Raw genomic sequence first — 24,227 nt, 5'->3', positions numbered from 1 at the left:
GCACTTTCTCCTTCTTGGCAGAGGTTATGCCCATTTCAGAAGTGGGACACTGACCCAAATTATCTATATGAGGGTCAAAGATGTAAAAGACGCAGCAATCAGACAGAGACCTGGATTTGAAATTGTGTTTCCAGTGCCTGACACTTCATCTAGCTTAGTTGGCACTAGTGCCAGTTCAAGCAGCGTTTTTTTCTTCACAGCCCTGAAAACAGAAGGTGTGAATAATTTTCATGTATAGAGGATGTAGCCATTGCAGGAGCCATGTGGCTTTAAATGTAAGCTGTTGAATTGTTTGCAAAAAAAAAAAAAGCATGCGCTATAAATAACACTTCAGTCCCGTTATGTGCTGCTTTTATCTCATTCCCTTCTGCTGTTTGGGGACTCTGTAAGGACTTAATGCGTCTGGACTACAGGGTCGAAGTGTTATAACGTTCGTGTTTGCCTCAGTTTGCTGTCAGATTCTTAGCTCTCCCTCTAAAATGCAGGGTGACTCAGGCAGGAGACATAGATGTTCTCGTTAAAAGGAGAAACTAACGCTGCTATTCCCGCGACATCATCATCCCACACTAGTGGAGCTCCACGGTGCGCGATGTGATGCTCAGTCCTGCACAGTAGCAGCTACAGGAGACGTGCTTATCCCTGCCACAGGCGCACAGGAGCACGGGAGGAGGAGGACTACAGGAGCGGCCAGCGGGTTTTTCCCGGGCACCGGACACACCGTGAAACAGGACGCTTTTCCAGGGGTGCTGTCCCCCCGCTTCCCACTCTCTCCAGCGATGGCATCCACGGATCGATCAACGGGAGCGCGTGAGTTGTCTTCTTTTATGCAAACCGTGCAAAGGCTTTCATGTGACGGACATAGTGTGTGCGTGTGTGTGTGTCTGTGTGTGTGTGTGTGCTGGAGATAGAGAGCAAACTGCATGTCTAACACCACAGCCATGTTTTGGTCATCGCACTGATCGCCTCGTGTAAAAAAGAAAAAAGAAAAACGGGGATTTAAGATTTTATTCTTTTTTTTAAATACAGCATACAACTGTGTTTATTTATTATACGCGCAATTTATTTGCCTACAGCTGATGCGTAGCTCTCCTTAAAGGAGACGCGTGTGCTCGCTTCTCTGGCAACATCAGCACCACAAAGAGCGATGCCCCTGGCCGCAGGCAAGCTTCAACTTCAGCTCCGTGCTCCGCGCTCAACGCGGTCAGCAAAGTGTAGACTACATCTGTTGGCTAGTGGTTGTCAAATCTGCTTTTCTCACTCTATATTGCTACTTAGGAGAGTTATGGAAAACAGTAAATTCTGCACAGCCTTCTATATATTTTCACTGCAGGCATAACTATCCTCTTAAAACCCTGCGAGAATATTTGGGAATTTCAGACATTTTCAGACTGAAAATATGCAAGCTGTTCTCGCAAAGCCACGCTTTCTTTCTCTTTTCTGTTGGTGCTGAAGGGGGATGTGTGCTCACTGGATTGTAGAAGCAGTCTGTGGAGCATTTCTGGCTGTGAAATACAAACAGTGCGCATCGGCTAAGTAAAGACAAATGAGAGAAGGAGGTGAAAAGGAAAACAAAGACTTTCCCTTTTCTCGTGGAATAGAAACACTCGCGTATGGATGTAGCTGTTCTTCGTGGTTCGTTAATGTGTTCGAGAAAAATGGAAAAGTCACGGAAAAACAGCCACGGGTTAAGAAAAATCTCAGAGCAGAACTTCACCCATGTATTCGCCTCTCCAAACAGAATTTGACTGTAATAGCTAGAGTGTGAACTGGGGAAAAAATCTATCAAGTTTCATGCTGATGTCTCCAAAATAAATGTGTCTGTTTAACTGCAAAGCGCACTCATCACTGAAGTAAACCGTCAGTAACTCAGTATCACATTTTTTGTCTATTTTGTAGATAGAAAAGAATTTGACCCATTGCTGATGCTTAAGCCGGTGGTTCACCAAACTGAAAGGGCTTAAAATTTGAATCTGAAGCAAAGTAATGGACAAGCTAGCTGACCAGGACCCGTCCAGCCTGGTATATAGACACAGATACTTGTGTTTAAGCTGCATCTCCTGGTTGTATGAATGTGGGTTGATGTGACTCCTGCACATGAGATGGAAATGGCACAGTGGAAACCAAGAAAATGGAGATTTGTAAGAGGTGTTTAATTAAAGTTGGAGAAAATGCTGTTGTTTTGGTGTATAAATCACACCAAAGCATGAAGTGAAAAATGAAGGAATGTGATACTTGAACAGGATCCAAGACTTGACTCTTAGGTGTGTGTTTATGCCTCCAAATCTACCCCCTGACGTGGAATTCATGGTTTTGCATTTTTGTTTGTTTGTGTAGCTATTCAGCTGGCCTGAGTAAAAGTTTATGGATATGCAACCGTTGCAGACATGCTTGCACGGAGCCCAAAAAGCCCTCAAAAAATAAAACAACCAAGAAAAGGAGAAAAAATCTCTTAGCCTGATGGAGATCATGGGCACCCCTGGTGACAGTACAAAGATGCAGCATGTAGACAGCAGAAAAGCACCGTGTCCTCTGTGCAGGGTCAATGCACAAAATAATTTTTGTTTTGGTCCTTGTGGTTTGTTTTTGGTGTGTTTGTTAGCAAATTTACTCAAATTTTTTTGTATGGATTTGTATGAAAAGTTTACCCCGGGTGTGATTTGGTTGAGCTTCACAGTGATTAACTTTTGAGGTCAAGATCATCAAAGCCTGATTTTTATTTTTATTTTTTATTACTTTTACTATCCAAAAGTTAAAATGTCTGGTTATTATCCAATTAGGTCAAATCTCAAATTTTTAACTTCTGAGAAAATAGCTACAATTGAGGAAGACAACTTGGAACTTCAATTTAATAACCCCAAATTTTGACGTATGGGTGCCAAAAACAACCCAGATCTCTGTAACAACAAACTTTGTTAAGGATTTTTTTTTAACATCGAAAGATCGGAAAAAATTGCTCCCATCATGTACTCACAATTCCATATTAAACTATAACGGCTTGATATTCCCACGAAAATGTTACAGACTAACTAAGAGTAACACAGTATGCTGCTCATCATTATTCATTCAGGATGTGTTTAGATTAAATTATATTGTAGTTTGAAGTCGCTTGTCTTTCTTTTATGACAAACACAAAATGTTTTTGCATAGAGTGAATATTTAAAGGATTCTCTCAAGAGTGGGCAGGGACATCGTGCTGAAAGGCAGTTGGGATTGTCTTCACGGTCCTCATAGCGTGTACACAGGTGCACAAGGAGGAAAGCGAACATTTGAGCATGAAGGAGTAGTGCCTAGACCATGAAAACCTTGAATATCTAATCACTCTTTTGGGACTAACATCCCTGATCCGAGTCATTATTTCACATGTTCATATAGCCTTAATAATTAGCACCATGCGCAATCTGTCAGTCACTGTCAGTGCCTCTGCAGTGGCCTGTAAGAGGGGTCAAGAGGTTACATTAAGAACGCTTAACTTTAAGCTTCCCATCCATCTACAGAGCCAGATCTTACCGGTCTCCAGACTTCAGTTGATTAGCACCACTTCAGCTTTCATCCCACCCTTCTTGTCAGTTCCCAGGGGGTCGCCTTTGAGGGAGCTAATTTAAGTAAGTGAATCATAACTTTACCTGCTAATCACCAATCACATAACCACTGTACTGCTGTATCGTCCCTCATGGGTCCGGGCTTGTTTTGCTGTTTTTCTGCCCTCGTTAATCATGTTTTTTTCCCTCCACGCTTTAAATTGGATCGCAGCGAGCTCCTCCATGCTGGAAGCTGTTGTATAATGTACTTTGTTATTTGCTGATGAGTGCTGTTGATGCTGTTTTTTTGGAAACATGATGCGCTGTGAAGTGAGGTTAGAGTATGCCAGTGAGTTTACTCTCATGAGGAAATGGCCTCTCAGACAGATTTTGTTTAGAAAATTATTAGATTTATACCGAGGACACCGTCTACACCTAATATTACATATGTTATTTTGGGGTTTGTTGTGTTTTATTTGATTGTATTTAGACACACTTGAGGGGAAAGTGTGCATCCCCAGCTCTGGGATTGAGCTTTCATTGTGTGAGACACACCGTCAAGTGTTTATATCATTTTTTAATAATACAAAGTCTTTTTTAGGGGCGGCTGTTTGGTGCCGGCCGACTTTGAGGCTTGCTCTATGAGTAACTCCTGTAATGTGTTTAAAGACAGTGTTTGTGTGTATTTGTGTGTGTGTGGAAGGAGTGGTTACTGACGCAATCACACTGAGAACATTGGCACCTTTCATTGCACAGAGGAAGTGTTTTTCTGTGCTGAATGAATTAACGTGCCGAAGCAAACGAGAATCACAGCTGAAACAGTTGCCGTTTGCACGACTCGTTCAGGGTGCAAAATCTGAAAAATCACATCCTTTGCAATACGCAGAATCTTAAGAGCAGATTTGCTCTGCAGGTCTAACATTTAACCCTTCTGGAAAAGAAATGCTTTTCAAATCGTTGCCTCAGTTTTGCAAAATAGAGAAACGCAGTCGATTATTAGGTCTGCTCAGCTCTGTCAGTGGCACATTTCGGGCTCTGCTAATCACTGATGTTTTTTTCCTGCAAAGTGCGCATTAAGATTCTGACATGCAAACATAAATCTGCTTTTCTGTTATCATTAGAAGAATTTCTCATCCAGACACGATTCTCATGATGTTAATTCAATTATGCAAAGCTAAAAGCTGCCACTCACATAAATGAATAAAATCAATGCAACTTTTATATTACACAACACTACACACACACACTCACACACTATATTATAGATGGACGCCCACATGACAAATAATGTAATTTGGTTGCTACAAGTTTATAAATGTAATGCTTGTAATGTAGGCTCATGCTGTTGGCCTGAATGAAAGATAAGGCGTGGGGAACAGAAGTCTGATTGACTCAAGTATTTCTGCTTCAAACTCCAAGTGAACTTAGTCATGCAACACATCATTTGGAAGCACAAAGGGATTTTTAGAGGGTTTCTCACATATGAAGTAGTACCCTTTAAGACCTGAAAAGGAGATATTGTGTAAGGTCAGTGGAGCTCCAATTATAGGGGTAGCTCCTTTGCAGAAATCACGACATAAAAATACACAAAGCTTGTGCAGAGCACTTTTAGGTAGGAAGTATTTTCTTTCTATTGTCTATTTAAGGTACATATCCTTATTTCCCAATGGGTCACCACAGTGGAGGGGACAAAACCCTCCTGTTTATACTAGGTACCACCACTAGGGGTAGGTTATTCGGCGTGTAAGGCAACTGTGCTAACCAACTAGCTAAGACTACAGGTCAAATAATGCATTCTCACCAGGGAATTTACATAATCACCTTGCATCAGATGCTATTTGTGTTTCATCATTATGCATGAGGTATTTTATGGCCCAATTTTAGAGACTTACAAAATCAACTTCAGGAGGCTTGAGAGGTGCTGGTGACATAAGGTTATCTGCTATGAGACTGTGGTTCACATTTCCTTTGGACCATTATGTTTTGGACTTATTATCTGGGTTAGGTTCAGGCACTAATGGCTCAGTCACAGCAGAGCACGGCAACCTCTTCGTGACTAGAAAAAAATCAGCAGTTCCCCGACATTTGTGTTGAGTTTTTTGCGGTTGCTGGTTTAGACTGAGGGTGTTGCAACCACTGGGCGACCGTTTTCGATCACACAATGGCTAAATACATTGCAACCTCTCTTAGACAGATTGGCAAAGCATTGCAAATAACTGGAGATTTGCAACACATTGAAATCAATGCTAAAGACCGCAACTCAGGGCATCTCTTTGCAACCAGTGATTCCACTCAGCTGCTTGTTTTCTGCATATATTCCTACATAAAAACAAGGTTGCTGAGCACCTGTGTCATTTCGCAGTTTGCTGCCCTGAAAGAACTACGTGAGTTTTTGTGGAAGATTTTTGAATTTCTGTTTCAAATCTGGCAGAACTTGAATTCAAACTGGCAACAGATTCGCGACAGATGGCAACAGATTCCTGATTTTTGCCAATTTATGACAGTTAATCTCAAACAGATTGAACGTAATGGCCATCTTGACCCCTTTCAATTACAACCTGATAGCAGACTGATAGGTGACCTACTCTTATTGATGTTTTATTGCAATCGTGACGCATCACAGTTGCTTTAAAGACAGCAGCTGACTACAAATGTTGACAGATCTGATCTCTCTCTCCAAAGAAACCATTTCAAAGGCAGTGATTAGGTCATGTCATGGTCTGCAACCACTGTTATATTGTAAAACCTGCTTGTCTAACACTATGTAAACACTTTGGGTGAAAACACACCCCATTGAAAAAAAGGTTAGGAGTTACAATCCCGCTTTGCCGATGCTGTAACCTGGCGTGTGCCACCAAAGAACTCCTTGTGTTTAACTAAGAGTTGCAATGCAGAGTTATACAATTGGTGGGTATAGAATACTTCCTTTGTGAAACTACTCAAGACAAGGTTTGTGTGTGTGTGTTTTTTCTTTTTTGAGTGCTGTGTTGGTTAACAGCAGGACACAAAAGAGAGCTATGAGTTCATTTGTATTGGCAGATGATCTTGGCTAGCTGTCCGTGGCTGCAGACTGAAGACAGTAGTTGGAGATGGCTGGAGAGCAGAACAGGCAGGTTTAATGCACAGTGAGCTGAGCCCAGGTAACTGAAATGAACCAAAGTACACGAAGAATACAAAACTAGGAACAAAAGCTGGCTCTAGTGTAAGTACATGAGAGACTAAAGGATCTGACAGGCAGTGAAATGAAGAGCTGGGGTATGTATGCAGCTGTGTCCTAAAAGAAGCCAATAGAGCTTAATGTTAGAACATTATGAATACAAAGTGTTCTCTAGTGTTAAAGTCATAGGCGGCATTGAGGTTTTTTAGTTCTTTAACAACTTCTAGCTCCTCACAGACAAGAGTAATAATTAACACCAACAGTTCTTGTCATTAAACACAAACATGTACAGTTTGGATTTTTTAACATATGATTAACGCTGCTATTTTTATTGTGAGGATAGTTGGATGAGTCATTTTATTGTTCTATATAAATCTGTGTTGTTTTTCTTCCCTGAACCTTGCCGCCCTGCTGGACTGAATCTGGGAGCTGTCAGCACGTTAAGAGTGACAACGCTGAGCAGTACACACTGTCTTCTTCGTACAAAGCATAACTGTCGTTATCATCTTCTGCAAACGAGATCTTTCAAAAGGCAGTTCTGACATGATAATGCATTGAAATAGTCAAAAACATGCAGAAAGATTGAAGCCATTCAAGCAAATAAAGGACAGAACATAACACAAAGGACAGAAAGTCGTGTTCTTTAAAAAAAGAAAGAAAAGTTGGCAAAAATTCGACTAAAGCAAGTATGCAGGATTTTTTTAATGTCGTAAAGACCTTGGCCTCTCCAGCTTTCTGCTCTGTGAGTGACAAGCTGCTTGTGTTTAACCGCTGTGCTCTTTAGATTGGCTTCAAAAGCAGGATTTAATTTAAGACACTGCATGCGTTATTTCCTCTCATAGCTGAGTGTTCACTGCATATCGGCTGCATCAGGACGGCACAAACTGTTATTGCACGTCTGTCTTTTTCGTCGTGACGCTTGCACAGCCTGCGTTGGCTTATTGCAGCTTCGACGATAGCGTTAATGATGTTCTCACCTCAGGGGATGTCACGGGGAGATGGGATTAATGACAACGAATAATTTTCTAATGAATTAGAATTAATTTGAGTGTCAGGTCAAAATGATGACGTAGAATTGATGTAAATGGATTGCATCACAGCTCAGAGGTCTGCTGGAATAATAAAATGTTTATTATCCACGAAATGAGGCGGTTATTTCCTAAATTTATTGGCCTTTGCTGTCATCTTGAATTAAGTCTTTGATCGATTCTTAATTTAAAAATATTGATTATTGCAGCTTTCTCTAGCTTTATTAACACCATTCTGTTCCACACTGTTAATACGTATTTGATCAAACTCAGGCCTCACTTACAGCCCAACATTTAATCAAAAGGAAATTGTGGATTTATGTCAATTTATTTCATTAGTTAAATTATAGGGGTTTCGTTTTATGGATGGCATTGTTAGATTAACAGTAACAGGTTATTTGGCAAGAGATACGACATTGCTGCAAAATGAGGCACAAACAGTCACGGTGCACGGCATGCAAAAGTCTTGAGCCTTCCCATTTCTTTATAGTTTCTTTATAGTGGTTTATAAATTCAATTCAATTCAATTTATTTATAATGTGCCAAAACCTGGGTCTGGGTGCAATTCCCCCCTCCAGGGGCAAGGGTACCTAGACCCGGTTTGTAGAGTACGCTTGGGGAGTGTGATTGTGTGTACAGCGTCTCTTTATGTCTATCTCCACGTTGGTTGAGTGTGGAGTGAGTGCACATGAGAGCATGAGGGTGGGAATGGATGTTTGTGTCTGTGTGTGCCTGTATGTCTGTGTCTATATGTCAGGTTGGGTATCAGACGCCACCTCTCTGGGGACACCTCAGGCCCTCCAAGGTTTGGAGGCCTATCTCCACCCACCACCACTTCCCCTGCCGGTGGCGGACTCCCTCAGGTGTCGGTGTGCTGGTGGTTCTTTGTGTCTGGGGGTGGGCGTCCGGGTACACACCGGCTCACTCCTTGGCGGCCGCTTGTCGGGGCCTGGGGCCTGGGGCTCGCTCGGGCCCCCTTTGGAGGTGGGGTGCCCCCGGCCTCTCGGCCTGGGGCTCGGTCACTCAGGCACAGCTGGGGGCCGGCGGAGCTCACGGGCGCGTCACTGCAACTCCCCCTGGCTTCTGCTCCGCGGCTGCTGAGTGAGCCCTCATCTGGGACTCTCCTCAGCTCTTACTGGAACAGTGGCGCGGCTGCCCCTCTGTTGGTCTTCCGTGGTCTCTTGTGTTCTGGGGGCCTCTGGATGTCTGGAGTTTTGATCTCCTCCATACCCGCTTCACACCCTGGAGGACGGGGCTGTGGCCCCCCCACACTCCCTAGCAGATCATTACATGGAGAAACCTTTGGAATGCAAGCATGCTGATCCACACAGGTATGCACACAGGTGTACACATGGGTATTCACAGACGCGGACTAAAGCTTTCTTGGCTGCTGCCTCAAAGCACACTGTGCGCTGTCTATCTTGCGTGCTGCACAATATCGTTTATTATTCAGTAACTATTGATATCTATGACTAGCTAGTTTATTGTGATGGTGCTTTGTTTTCTCTATTATTATGTTGCTCTTTGTTGTTTGCTGTCTCCTCTGTTTGTTTTTTTTTGTTTGTTTTGTTTTTTTCTCCATACAGGTGACCCAGGAGTTGTTTATTTTTCCCCCCCCTTCTCACCGTCTCTTCTCCCCTTTGGTTTTCTTTCTCTCTCTCCCCCTCTTTCTCTCATTCATTCCCCCTGTCCTATTTATTAAAAAAAAAAAAAAAAAAATAAAAAAAAAAATGACAAAGGATGAACTGAAGCTCTGCCATCACGTAATGTCGCATACTGCTGTTTCTGATGTCATTTAGGAAAAAAAAAAAAAAAAAAAAAAAAAAAAAAAAAAAAATAATGTGCCAAATGACAACAACAGTCACGTCAAGGCCCTTTATATTGTATGGTAGAACCTGCAATAATGCATACAGTGAAAAACTATCATATGATTTCTATGAGCAAGGGAGGACAAACTCCCTTTTAAGAGGAAGAAACCTCCAGCAGAACCAGGCTCAGGGAGGGGCGGGGCCATCTGCTGCAACCGGTTGGGGTGAGAGAAGGAAGACAGGATAGATCTCAATACCTATAAATTATTCAAGCATAAAAATGGCAAAGGGATGAATTGTGTTATGTCTACACATAACTGACAACTTGGCAAGAACCTAGCAACCTGTCAAAATAACACACAGTTTGTTCCCATTTCTTTAGCTAAATCTATTTAAAAAAATGCAAAACATAACACAGTTTGACAGGCATAAGATACTCAAAATAATCAAAATACAGGCGTCAACAATGTCACCATTAAGCTTTTTTGTTGCTAGGAAGAATTTTTTTTTAAATTGTTTATTTTTTACAGACAATGGTGCACATAGAAGTTGCAATTAATAATCCACTTTGTTCACTCAGCACCTTGATGATGCTGTAGTTTCCACTCAGCACCTGAGAGTCGGGCTCAGCCTTAGGAATATGAGGTCGTTTGTCTCACTCTGCAGTATCATCACTGGTGGCCAGCGAACATTAGACCGATTGCATGCGCACACACAGCGAGGAAGCGCCCTGCCTACAAACAGTCCCGACATAACTCTCAGATAGACAATTTATGCAAAACTTATTTCATTTTCTTCCAATAGATTCGCCACTGTTCCATACTTTAGCTTTCAGTGACTCCTGCCCCTGGGTCAGCTCACTGGGAGGATCTACTCACTTATGTGTTCATATACATAAATATGGACGTTTATGTAAGCTACTTACTGACTGAATCACTAAATGAAAAGAGAGAGCAGAGGCCCTGCTGGCTGACGGAATATTCATGGATGGCTTTCAAGGGTCACCAGGGGTAAAGGAAGAAGGAGACAGGGAGAAAAAACAGGGAAGCACTGCCACTAACTGCTGTGTGTCCTGCCTTTTTTTTTTTCTTCATTTGATGTCTTTATTTAGGCCTGGCTGTTAAATAAGTCAAAGTATTGCAGGCTAGAGCAAGTCAGGTACTCAGTTGTGTACGTCACTGCAGCAGGTTTCTCTGTTTGACATCTGTGAAAATAGAATTTTCTAACAGTCATCATTTTGAGCTAAGATAATGACCATTTCCGAAAGATGCTAACCAGTCACGACTGGTGACTAAATGTTAATCATTTTTAATAGAGAAAGCACCAAAATCCAATTAAGCACAACCCCCAGGCTCACCTGCATAAAAACAGACATAAGAGGCTTCTTTTGAAGTACGGTTGATAACGGTGATTGGTTCCAGAGCACAAAGTGTCTCTTTTTAATCCAAATAAAAGCAAAAAATAAAAAAGGCAGTAATGTTAAGCCAGTGATAGACAGTTCCCATGAGCCTCAAAATCCACTCAGATTTCACTAATCAGGTTTATGACACAGTGGAAAAAGCTGCACAACTTGTTACACCTGGAGAACATATAGGTGACAAAGCTTTGATAATTTCAGGGAATAAATCCTCTTGAGGCGACCTCCTGGTTACCTTCAGGAGACAAAAAGGTAAAAAAACAACAACAAAAAACCCCCAAACAAATCTGGAGACACAGATATAAATATGTCCTTTTTTTATTACAATACTTTGATGTTGTGGTTTAAAATCTTTTTGGAAATAAACGTTTGAGAGAAATATCAATTTTATGCAACTCTGGGATAATTTCAAAGACATGGGCATCAGTTTTATGAGTGCTGACTGCTAAGTTCAAGTCCAAAAAGGCAAAAAAACAAAAACCCTAAGCAGTCACACATTCAGATATTAACAGCCCGTCCCCTTGTTATCCAAACTTGAGTGAATGGAATTATTATCCAAGCTGTCCATTGTCCACTGAGCTGTGAAAAATGCTAATGGCATTTAGAAATGCTCCATTTCAGCTTCTACATCCAAATAAAGTCGTTCAGATGAGATACTGAGGGAAGTCGCCTGAACACTTGAATACCTTGCCATGTCAGTGTAAGAGTTTATCATACTAGATATAACAGCTGATTAAAACTACAAAAGTAATAAATTGTACAACGAGGTGATGAAAGCATTCCTCAGAGACTTTGGTCCATATTGACATTATAGCATCACAGAGTTCCTGCAGGTTTATTAGCTGCACAGCTGTCATGCAAATGTCTGTTTGAGTGCATTAAACTCACTGTCATGTTGAAGGAATCACTTTGAGATTATTTCCATTTTTTGACATGGCCTATTATCCTATTGAAAGAATCAAACCATCCGTAACAGATGGGAGAGGTCAATGTGACCAGAAAGCCTTGCATTTCTCCACATGTCAGTCTACTTTGAATTGTTAATCAATTCTCTTGAAATAAAAAAAATGCAGTGTATGAATTCACTTTGCTCTCTGTCTAAAGACCTTTTTCAAAATGTTTTTATATAACTGTGGTGTAATATCTGTGGGCTAAGAAAGTGACCACTGATTCTCTCTTTACTCCTGCTTCTGTAAAAGCCATGGGCAGCCCACCTGCATCGAGGCTCTCCTTTCAATCAGAGTTTTGGCTTTGGTTGAGTCACTTTACCATATTCTTTCAAGCCTCACTTCTTTCAAACTCGTATTTGCTGCTCTGAGAAGAAGAAAAAAAACCTCACACCTCCCACTGCCCTGTCACAACTGTTTCTCCATTGTTCAGCAGAAACCCCACTGACTGCACCAAATACCACCAAGACTTTGCACAGCAGTAGAGCAGGAAGGTGATAACGAGGAATGACTTTTTAATAAATATATATATAGATATACATAAAACACCTTGAACATTGTGTTGCAGCTGCAGGGATGATATAACACGGTTGTGTTGCTTTTGTTGTTGGAGGACACCTGGTTGCTGAGGAGACTGAAGGAGTGATGTAACAGTAGTGTAATGTGACCACTCACTCTCTCTGCCCACTCAAGGCACCAAGCCAACCAACAGAGGGATAATGTAGTGTAATATGCATGCTGTTAGTGCGTGTTTGTGTGTATGGGTGTGTGTGACCAGATCAGCTGTGTGACAGAGACTTGTAGTAAAAGCAGAGCAAAAGAGGCATAAAAAGGATTGTGTGTGTGTGTGTGTGAGACATTGAGAAATCCTTGTTCGGGAAGGAGGTAGAAAGTCCGTTTTGGGCCTGGAGTCTTCGTGCTCACTGGGGATTCATGTGATTCTTTTTGTGTCTCTGTAAAACCAGGTTACCCACTTGCTTGTCACTCGTTACAGGACTTCCTAAGCTTAGTCTGGTGCACCTAAAAATATCTCCTCACACTATGAGAATGCCCCACCAGTGCTTTGTATGCCTTTTTGTTGACATCTCTGAAAATGTTTGCCGTTTTAATGTTGCTGCTGCTGCGACTTTATTCATCTCCTTTTAAAGACGTATACACACATATATACTCAAAACCGAAGACAACCTTCCTTTCAGTCTGTACACAAGTATGTCAGATTTTGTTTTACTCAAGCCAAGAAAAAAAAGAGCAGTCAGGCATATTGACAACCTCTATCAGAGGAAAGATGCCTGCTTCTGGCTGGAGACGGATCCGACCAACAAAATGTCATCAAACTGACTCTGAGGATACAAAGAATAATTTCATTTGAGGCATAATCTTTGGATTCTCAGCACAGCACAGCCACAGCACATAGATTTCCAATAAATATGTAGCTGACAAACAGTGTGCATCAGATCGAGTGACACGCAGGTCACACAGGAAGACTGAGCGGAAGCACAATGATCTGTTTGGACCTTCAGCAAAAACAGTGCTTGTTAGTTTTCCAGTGCAGGTCAGGGGGGGTTATCCTAAAATCACATATCCAATTCTTGACCACAAGTGGCACTACTGAGCCAATCTCCTGATAACAAGAGGTATGAGCATGGAGATGAATGTCTGCTAATGATCAGTGACTTCAGTCTTCTATATGGCTCATGGCTAATCTGCAATTCCTGTTCCATCTACAGTAAAAACCCCCAAAAGTAAAAGTCAACCCCACTATTAAAGTTAAAAGACATGACATAAATGAGGCCCTGGTGGGTTCCAAAGCAGCTTGCAGACAAAGTAGCAAATATAGGCAGGCTAAAGCAAGTAAAACAATTAAATGAAACATTAACAACTGGACAGAAAGGAAACTATCAGCTGATGTTGGCTGGTATTGCGATCAGCTGATCTGCTGGGACTGCAGGCTGAGATTGACTTTGTGGTCTGCCTGAACTAATAATATAGTCAATTTTTTATCATGCCTCCCAGGTATGTAACGTCTCTCAATCTACTTCATACACATCCAGAATTGTGAGAAGAAAGAAGAAATAATAAACAGAACGGGATTTACTAGTTAAGTCGGAGATCAAAGAGCGCCCCCTCATTGGAATCCGTACTCCGTTTAATTTTATTAACAACGTGACTACAAGTGACTACAAGTTTTTTTCCGAGGAAAATACAGAAATAAAAAAAAGAGGTGCATATGCAGAAAAACGACGAGTGACATTTTAATGATCTACTCATCACACATTCATGTGTCAAGTTATCCTTGCTTCAAAGGAAATACAGCCTCGATTTATGAAAAATAAACAGCTTTACTGATGTTTGAGATCAGTCAGAATTTTGGGGTATGCCACACAAACGCACCCCAGCACACCAGCAGACATGCTTAATACTGCTAATGCCCGCAATGTCAGTGTAGTTAGTGGCTGTTAGTGTGAAAAGAATGTAGGCTATTTGATATTTGAGAACTATTTGATAACCTGCTTTGTTTTCTTCTTAACACGTCCAGTGGAGGAACTGCTTATTGCCGATTATTTATTTGATTAATCAAAGATAGTAAAGAAGTTAGTGATAATATAATAGTTTCGGGTTTTCAGGGATCCTTTGAAGTGGTAAATGTACTGCACTGACTCCAGCACACACAGTTTTAAACTTATAAACTTGCACAAAATTACTGGTAATAAAAACAAAAACTGTTTACAGCCAAGAAAATACTTATATTAGCCAATAATACCGTATTTATACGTGGTTGCTACTATATTCAACCTTGAAAAAACACACAAGTATGATTAATTATAATTAATATTTGATCAATCTCAAATTAAATCAGAAAGAAAGGATCCAATCCACTAGTGTAACGACTTCAGCAGCCAATTTTTAGGTGCCTACATTGCAGCACGTAATAAGGATATCCGAGCCAGTATTTCCAGTTTCATCTGCTGAGCATCAAAACCTAGCTGAATTGTTGTCAAAAGACAGAGAGTGGTTTGCCACTGTAATTTTTCTTTTGTAATATTTCCTAAATGGACTTGACCGTTTAAGACTGACACCCACAAAACTGTAACACCGCAGTCATTTTAATCATTAAGGATTAAATCTGGAAAAACAGCTCATTCTGTGAATCCAGGCTAATTCGTTTACTGTCTCATAGAAACAGCATTGCATCTATTCAGCGTCCAAGAGCATTGTTTCCTGTAGGAAGGCCTTGACTGTGTTGTTTGCTGAGTGGGCTGCTGTCCGTGGTACTGAAAGCCAATAACCAGATGAACTGTCCACAAAAAGACATAGTGAATTCATGTCCTATTGCAAGTAAACACAATAGTACTGAAAATTAGGAAGAATTTTTTTTCTTCATACTCCACATAATATCTCCCAAATCTGAAACTCTCGACTTGCACCGGTAGCGCTATCGTAGATGCTACAAGAAGGTTGGAAATGAGCTGCGTGAATCATACACACGCCGCCTCGTAATCCCGCGTGACTAAAGAAAACAGATTTTTGGATCCAAAATCCATGAAGACTGTTTTGCTCTCCTCATATATCACCTTGTTTTATTGTTGTTGCTATTCAGTCGAAGCCCTTTCCGCCACCTTTCTAAGCATTTTTTACTTAAAGCTAGATGACAAAAGCTGGAGGATTAGTACATTTATGCAGAAGGTTACTATCTTTAGAGAATAGATGCACAGTCCTTTCCTTTTGCTTGGGTGAATGGTGCGTCTTAAGTTAAAGCTGGTCTACACGTGTGAGAGAGAGACACGTGAACTGAAACATATGGGTTCAGTGCCCTAACAAGTCTGCTGTTGCGCCTTTGTCTGAGTGTAATAATTGGCTGTCGAATGCAGTTCTCCTACCTCTACCTCTAAACAGAAAGCATGGCACAGGCTGCAAACCCCTTTAGCCTCTTTTCTTTTAATCATCTCTCCCTGCCCCTTCTCTCTGAGTTCTACCTCCGAGTTCTACCTTTATTCATCCAATCAGCTGTGCTGTAATCTACTGTAGTCGTGTCCTTTATCCTTCACAAGCGTCGCATGTCCCCAGCTCCCTCAAGTCAGTTACAGTGAATTTTTCACTGCCTTCTGTCATTCATATGTTTGTTCTTGTCACTCCGCTGGCAGCTCAGACGCCTGTTCCTATCAAACAACAATCGTGCGGTGACTACCGGTGCATGCATACCTCCTTTATTATCCACAGAATGAAAAAGAGAGACACGTGAGGCTGAAACTGATGACTTTGGTTGGATCCCATCCATACTGAAATGCACTCCATGCAAGCGCAGAATGGAGTAGTTCAACCCTTTTGGTAAGGCTTTCAGTGTGTTCTGCAGTTTAGCTGGCTGGGGACTTACACAGACACATGGATAGCTCACATGGATAGTGTACAAGTGAGATGAAAGTTTTGCTTGCCATAATGGCAGACGAAATTGTGCTTACTTCCACTGACTGCTTACTAGCGTATGGTTTGGATTTGCAAAGAGTATGCTGCTTGGAGAAACAGATTTAGAGGCAGGGTTCCTCAAAGCACCTCAGGGGCTTTTGTGAGCACTTGGATTAAATTTTGTAAGAATATTTGAAAATTAGTTTATATAATTATAATATGCACTGACTCTAAAAGAGGTGCAGCAAAGTAAAAGGGATGCATCACAGTTTTTGTGTTTGCAGATGCATCAAGTCTCTCTAATAACCAAGTCCTAAATGGTGGCTTCAAACATCGGAATAAATCCCCAAGTTTGTTTGATGAAATACTTCCTAATTTGCTCTAGAAATGAGAAAACTTTGCTCACTTGCTCATTTGAAATTTACAGAAAAATTCTGTCATAGCAGCTTCATAGCTTCCTTGGCTAATAAAAAAAATCTCAGCGACATTCTGTCATATTAGCTGATCTCAGTGCCACATCAGCTAGTATCTTTGTGCTCATCCGACTGACAAGTCTCATAAAGGGGCTTTTTTTGCTGTGTATATGACACCCACCTCCACCCCAACACCAACTTAATCAGTGTCATATCATTGATGTCTGCTCAGTTTTGTAACGGGGCGCCGCTGGGGTTTTTCCTCCCTCTGGCTTTCCATGGATGTGTGGGACGTCCAAGATCAAAACTCTACAACCAAATATAAACAGAGTCCAGATGGAAAAGGTTTTCAAAGCAATTCCTAAAAATTCAGGTAACACACTCACACTTCCATGGATTTTATTCTGGGCTTTTCAAAACACTATGTCTACATTATTTGCTCTAATGTCTCTTTTATCTGATGCATGTTCTTTCAGTTATTATACGTACTCGTGTGTTCTAGACTGTGGCAATGTGACATTTAGATAAACTTTAGTGGCCTTTACACATGGCTACATTGGTGTTGTAGACCTCTACTGACCTCCACTGTGCAGCCACAAACAATCCACTTCTCAAGAGTTAAAACAAGACGGAACAGCCGATTAAGTGTTTAGGTGATCAAGAGTAAATTGATTTGAAACAAATTTTATAGTTGAGATGTAAGCTGATATTTAAGCAGAAATGCCACCGTTTAATTGGTATCTCTGCTCAAATGTAGTTTAAGGGTGCTACCTAACCAACATACCCGACCAAGTTTTCTCCCTTAATTGCTTCAAACATCAAGCAAAGTAAAAGCCGTATGGTAAAAGAATTCAGGTAAAATTAGTTCACTGTATATTAAAACAAATAAGTCTTGATTTACCACGAGAGGAGTTACAAGATGGAGGAGAGAGGACCTAACACAGCTTAATTTCAGCAGTTGAAATTTTAATGGTTAATTAGATTATGTTGAGTTAAATACTCGACATAATCTGGCTTTTGGGACCGTGGGGATCAGTTGCATGTTTTGCAAGCTGGCAATCTGGTCTTGGCCTCCCAGTATTGGACTATCCCCTCAGACTTCAATAGAGTTCCTTGAGTACATTTTCCTTTGCACATACTCGTCCCCCCCCCCCCCCCCCCCCCCCCCCCCCCACTATCTTTTGATTCCCCCTACATACAGTCACATGCATGCATGTGTACACACGCTCACCTTTTCATCTTGCAGTACTCTAGTCTTTACGCAAAAGAGAGCATCACAGAGCCTGGTTTAAAGTGCGTGTGTGTGTTTTAATTCTTGGTTGGTTCTCCTTTCCTGACTCATCTTCAAAGGCCTGGTTGAGATGACTTATTTTGGATTGATGTTATGACTACATTAGTTAGGTCTGGGCCAGGTGTTTAGTTTTAATTGTTAACGTTTGTTATGTAAGTGGATATCCTCACAAAGCCATTTAAAGATAAACGCATATTGCAGTGTGTGTGTGTTTATTTAAACATCTCTGTGAGCACCAGAAACTGGCACTTGTGGGGACCAAATGCCCGTCCTCAAGAATTTGAAGGCATTTTTGAGGCTGAAAATGTGATTCTAGAGTTACAGTTAGGTTATGGTTAGGTTCAGGGTAAGGGCTCGGTTCAGGCATTCATTTCTGATGGTTAGGGTTAGGGTAAGGAGCTAGGGTGGGCATTATATCAATCAGATGTCCCCACTAAGACATGAAAACAAGTGTGTGTTTGTGTGTGTGTATATGTGTGTGACAGACTGGTGAAAAAGAGAGCAGCCCTCAGCGGTTGAGCGGCTATGTCCTTTGCCAAGGACAGTGACTTTCATTAAAGTAATGTACTCACACCTTACAAAGAGGCACACGTGCTGCTGTAAAACACACACAGGGGACACGTATGTGCTGTCGGTATTTTTTATTCATGATCTCATCCACGTGCGCTCATCATGAGTGCATGCATCGCTCGTGTTTATCATATATTCTTTCTGATCCAAGCCACTGCTCTCCTTTCCCTCACACATCATCTTGTCTCTGGACTCATCCAACATGCATCAGCAGCAGTGGCAGCAGCAGAAGCATGCACTTCTAATTAATCAGGAGCCACAGATTGTCACATCAGCACTCAGAGCCAATTAAACACTTGGTTATATTTTCTGTCTTTAGCAGCCTCTCGTAGATCTTAATGTCTTAAAATGATGGACGCCACGGTTGGAATCAACCTCTCTTTTTGCAGCTCAGTGTAGTAGATTGCGTATTTGCTGAGGGGTACGATTGGATATGAATGCGTTATAATGTGGATATATAATAGAGTTGATTTCTAATAAAATTTTAGGCTCCGGCTCTCCTCAGATAAGCCCATAACTTGTTAAAACCACATTATGGCGGTGCTTTATGTGCTTTATGATGCATTTGTGTGGATATGCCCACTAAATATGTTCAGGTTTTTTGTGCAATTTCCATGAATAAATATGCAGTAAAGAGAAGTTAATTTTAGTAAAGTAGGGTAAAAATTGATATCCAAATAGACATGGTCTTAATTCTGAATGCATTTTCATGACTGAAAATAACAGTGACTTTTCCACTTTGCTCTGTTTGCATTACTTCTCGTTCTCATGCATATTTGGCATACCATCATTTTTCATATTTTTACATTTTAAGCATATTTGTGTGCATTTGTGTGCATACGTGTGTGTGTGTCTAACTATCAGTCAGTCTTTTAGTCAGTGTATGACAGCAGAACAGACATACTGGAGGAGGATGTGATGTTCTGTGAAGCGAACAAGCCTTCAGATGCCGGGAAAACAAGACAAAAGTGGGATCCAAGTAAGAGTCAGGGCCACTGGCGCTGGAATGATCTGAGCTGTCAAGGCCTTTGGCTGGAGTTAATGTATGTATGCACGAACGTGTGATGGCATCTGACTGATGCTGCTTTCCACTACAAGGCTGTGAAGCTTTGCAGTGCTGTACCGTTTTGCATTACAGCGTCTTCCCCGCCACCTAATCCACCCTTGCAGCAAGTTTTAAAAGAGTCAACAACTGCGGCATCACTGCAAGGAGCCACAAAACTAAACCCGCACTGTGCCATGTGTGTAATGATTATGAGATGTTATTAAATAAACCATGAGAGCCATCTCATCCCATGGAGGATGGGGCATAAGTTAAAAAGCTTCATCACAAAATTAGGACAGCAACAAACTCAATCCTCTTCATCATGAATAAAAAGGAAGTTTGATTCTCCAGTCCATGAAATGTCAGAAAATGAAGAGAAAAATATCCGTCTGAGGTTTTCAGAGAGCAAGAAGATATCTTAACGTTCATTGTTTTGTGCCCTTCAAAGCTCAAAGCTAATCAGTGTTTGGCATTTGATAATAAGATTGGACTAAGAGGCTATTAAACACCAAATAAACAAACATGCATATACATAAAACACCTCCTGCTTGGTTGCTAGAGACTTTTATTCTGAAAGGACCTGTAGCTTAGGCTTGCTAATATTGCTAATATGTGGTAAATAGATATCCCATCCATCCATCAAGTTTTTTCATGTAATATTATTGTTTATTTATTTGTGATTATTTAGTAATCTGAACCATGTTTGGTTTGTGGATTACAATTTTGAAGCCTCAGTTTTAGCTTTCTTTGTATTTGGTAGCCAAAACTCAAACCCTATCCTTATTCTTATGGCATAAAAGTAAATATGTTATTTTGTCAATTACATCTCGAGCCCGAACAATAGATTTTTAAGATGTGTGTACGCAATGCAACTTAAAAAAAAAAAGAGCAGCACAAACTGGAGAAAACACAACAAAAACAGAAAAAATACAGCTAAAGCTCACAAAAAATGTTTAAAAATAAATAAATAAAAAGCTTACAATACACAACAGAAGTGATTTAGGGAAAACTTTAAGATGACGGAATAGCTGTGGTAAGCAACTAATAGTAAACATATAGCTACAGTATTACTGGTATATGGGATACCAGTATTTTGGTGATCTAAAAATACAGCCAATATTTTTTTTCCTTTAAGACACACAACATGGACAGAGTTTCCTAAAATTTGTTATGTGTAGTTATTTTTGCTCGTTTACACTCTGGATTAGCTGGTTTTTGTGTGTGGAGTCCCAAACCTGTGTTACCAACAAGGAAGCAGCACAGTGCCCTCTGGTGGACAAACTATGCCACATCAACACTCATATTTGAACATATTTGAAGGGTGTTTCAGTCGTGTTTTCTTTACTTTTTTAAAAAAAAAAAATTTCTATTTAGCGCTGTTATAAAAGCTTATATATAGCTAAGATTGGCGGTCGTGCAGTGTGCGACACACTGGGTTGGTGCATTAGCGAGATGGGCTGGTATGTCTACACCAGTTTCAGTTGCTGTGAAATACATGGTGGATATAACACAAAGATTTTTTGTGAAAGAGTTGCATCTGGAAACTACTCCGTTTACAGTGGATGGTGGATCTGTAAAGCTAGAGAGTCATGCAACAACTCGCTCTGGGTATATTATTATGAGCAATATGTTTCCTATATTGTCATTTTGCCCTAATATTACTAATGTAATGTGGCACAAACATTCAGCACAGTTTTAAATATCCTGCTCTGACCTCTAGGCTAACTGCACCGACAGCTCTGTCACATTTTCTCATCATACTGTGCATCTCATCTTACTGAGCAGCCATCTTTCACTCCAGCCTGCTGGCGTGCCAACTGTGCAACGAGACAAAGCATTGTGCTCTCTTCCTTAATGCGCTTTTTACCAGCTGAGACCAAATTACAGGCTTTGTTTCACTGGGAAACACACTAGTACTCGTGAGTCATCCGACTCAGTCATCGTGTCAGCGTGTGTGTGAGTGTACTTCATGTACACCGCATGTGTCCGTGAGCGTGTGTGGTCGTGGTTAAATGGGGAGGCTACATTAAGTTGGTCAAAGGAGGCAGGACTTTAATTGCAGCCCCAAAAGAAAAGTCATTCTTTTCTCACCCTCTCTGTCTTTTTGTCTTTGCTTCTGGGCTGCAGCTTAGCTCGACTCAGATTTCAGAGTGAGGGAATCCAAGTATTGGATTGGCTATAATAATAATGAGGAGATTAATGTCTTTTGTGGGGAAAGTTCTCATTCAAAGTCAAGATAAAGGTTTTTTTTAACTCGCTCAGAGTGGGTTGGGGGGTGGGGGGGCTGTGATAAACTTTGCTGCTGAATACCAAGATGGATGAATGACAGTGAGAAAGAGCAAGAGAGAAGGAGGAAAGACAGGGTGGTGGTGGTGGGAAGAGAAAGGTGAAGGAATTGACTATTTGTTTCAGCTTCGGTGGAAAGAAAGATGAGGAGAGGATGAGAGAAAAGAGAGATGGAGCTGACAGAAAACAGAGAGCAGAGAGCAAAAAAACCCCACAACTCATTGTCTCCATCCTGCCCCTACCATCAATCTCCCAAATGGCAGCTGCCTTACTTACACACAAAAACACGCACACGTACACACAGATAGTTCTGTGGCCGCCTGCATACACAGCTGATTCCCCCAGTGATGAATCATAGAGCAGTATGGCATGGCACAGAACGTCATTTGTTAGAGTTGGTGTCTTTCTCCTGCACCAACAGGCTGTATAAGTGCTTTGCATTATTCATCATGCATGTGTGACGTGTCTCTGTAGGTGTGCTTGGATGTGGACCTTATTGGCACATGACGTAGGCTGAGCTGTGTGCATATGTGTGTGTGTGTGTGTAGTACGCACGTGTTTAAAGAGTACATGGAGTTCCAGTCTTAACATCACACAGCAACAGCAGCTTATTGAACAGACATAGATGTTAGTCAGCCAACAGTCATAAAAAAATAGACTTGTGTTAATTTATTATGGCAGGTCTCCAGTTACCGCTGCTGCTTTTAAAATCATTCATTTGATTTGTTGTGAATATGAATATTTGCTATAAAAAAAAGCACATGAAACCAGCGATCTGTGTGGCTGTGCATCATTTAGCTAAATGTATTATTCATTTGAGGGCCACATTTAAGGTAAAGCTTTGCATTTTTCAGGTTTCATTAAAATTTTGCTTCTGCAAAATCTAGAAATATGAGCCTTTCATAGCTTCCCAAATAAACATGATTTTTACCACATCTATTTTTGATGATATCCTTCATTTATCCTCGTCATTTTTCTCATTAAAATCAAATATGTTTTTCAAGAAACACTTAACCAGGAAGACAGTACATAATACATAATGACACGAGTACAACTATGACACACTAAGAGGAGTGCAGTTTTAACAGCAATCACACTGACATAGTATTTTTTCCACTCCTTTAAATGTCAGTCCTTAGTAATCAGACATCAGTTTCAGGTGCTTCTGTTGATGATTTCAGGGAAAAGGCTCAGCATATTTAGTACTGATCTGGCTCTGGGAACGACGTGTCTGGAGCTTTTTGCGCTGTCACAGGGCAAGAGGTAGGACTGCAGGTTTCATCATATAAAAGAAAATATGATGATAGGATTTCATTCAGTCAGCTAGCAAATCAGTTAATACACAGAGGGGTTCAGTGTTTTGAGACAGGATACTTTAGCACAGAGACCGGAGACACTGGGGATTGGACTTCCAGCCCTGCAGCTCTCTACCACCAAAGCAGCAAAGGAGGGGCAAGAGGTCTAGCCAGGGTGGCACATACCTCTTCAGTGAGGTATGTGAAAATCCCTTGTATTTAACTATTCTAGAACTGTTCTTATTTTTTTCCGTTTCTGAAACAGAAACATATTTTTTTCATATTACAAAATAAATTAAACTCCTCAGTACCTCAGATAAATCCCATGCTTTTCTTATCTACATTGTTGTTTAAACTTGGAGGACAGCTGACCAAAATAGAAATGAAACAAGCCTAACATGAGCATGGCAGCATGAGCAATAATGAGAAAAAAACCCCCAAACCTTTGATACTAAATGCTACAGACGTATTTGGGTTGGTACCCCTGATTTGAATTTCTTTACCACAATTTAATTCCTGGAAGTGTGAAGAGGGCTTTAACACATCATTTAGACTTTCATCTTGGAGAATAAAATGCAAAATCTGACCCAGAAGCCATTGTGCTTGTGATCAACGAGCATACAGCAGATAGTCAGACGTGATGTACTATTTGATATTTCTAATATTTGAACACAAATATCAAATCAAATGTATTTGATGTGTATGAATGAACTAAACCAAATGGATCTCAGTGTTCTTAAAATAAGTAATTGTCTATGCCCTGGAAGAGGATCACTAAAGTATAGTATGAAATAAAAGACATGCATGAGAAAAATCTAATTCCGCACTCAGTCATGTATATTCAACATCCAAGTTCACAGGAACCAGTTTGTGCTCTTGTAGATATTTGCTTGAACACCTTGGAGTACCCGGTGTTTAGGCTTTAAAGTAAGTTTGGGTAGTTCGGTCGTTGTGTCCTTGGGCAAGACATTTCACCCGTTGCCTACTGGTGGTGGTCAGAGGGCCCGGTGGCGCCAGTGTCCGGCAGCCTCGCCTCTGTCAGTGCGCCCCA

At 41.0% G+C, this 24,227-nt stretch overlaps 1 protein-coding gene across 1 annotated transcript in view; it reads left to right on the top strand.

Moving 5' to 3' along the window:
• Window positions 1–330: 330 nt before the first annotated feature.
• The window catches only part of tbkbp1 (TBK1 binding protein 1), a 70,417-nt gene continuing 46,520 nt past the window's right edge, over window positions 331–24,227 (top strand). Inside the window, exon 1 of the mRNA XM_014335739.2 lies at window positions 331–807. The gene's annotated coding sequence lies outside the window, so the exon portion shown is untranslated. The remainder of the gene's footprint in view (window positions 808–24,227) is intronic.

Source organism: Haplochromis burtoni, unplaced genomic scaffold (assembly GCF_018398535.1).
Source record: "Haplochromis burtoni strain Fernald_Lab_line unplaced genomic scaffold, NCSU_Asbu1 Contig_6, whole genome shotgun sequence".
In the NCBI taxonomy this organism is placed as follows: Eukaryota; Metazoa; Chordata; class Actinopteri; order Cichliformes; family Cichlidae; genus Haplochromis; species Haplochromis burtoni.
The sequence above is the reverse complement of the archived record's forward strand: the minus strand, read 5'-3'. Positions and strand labels throughout refer to the sequence as shown.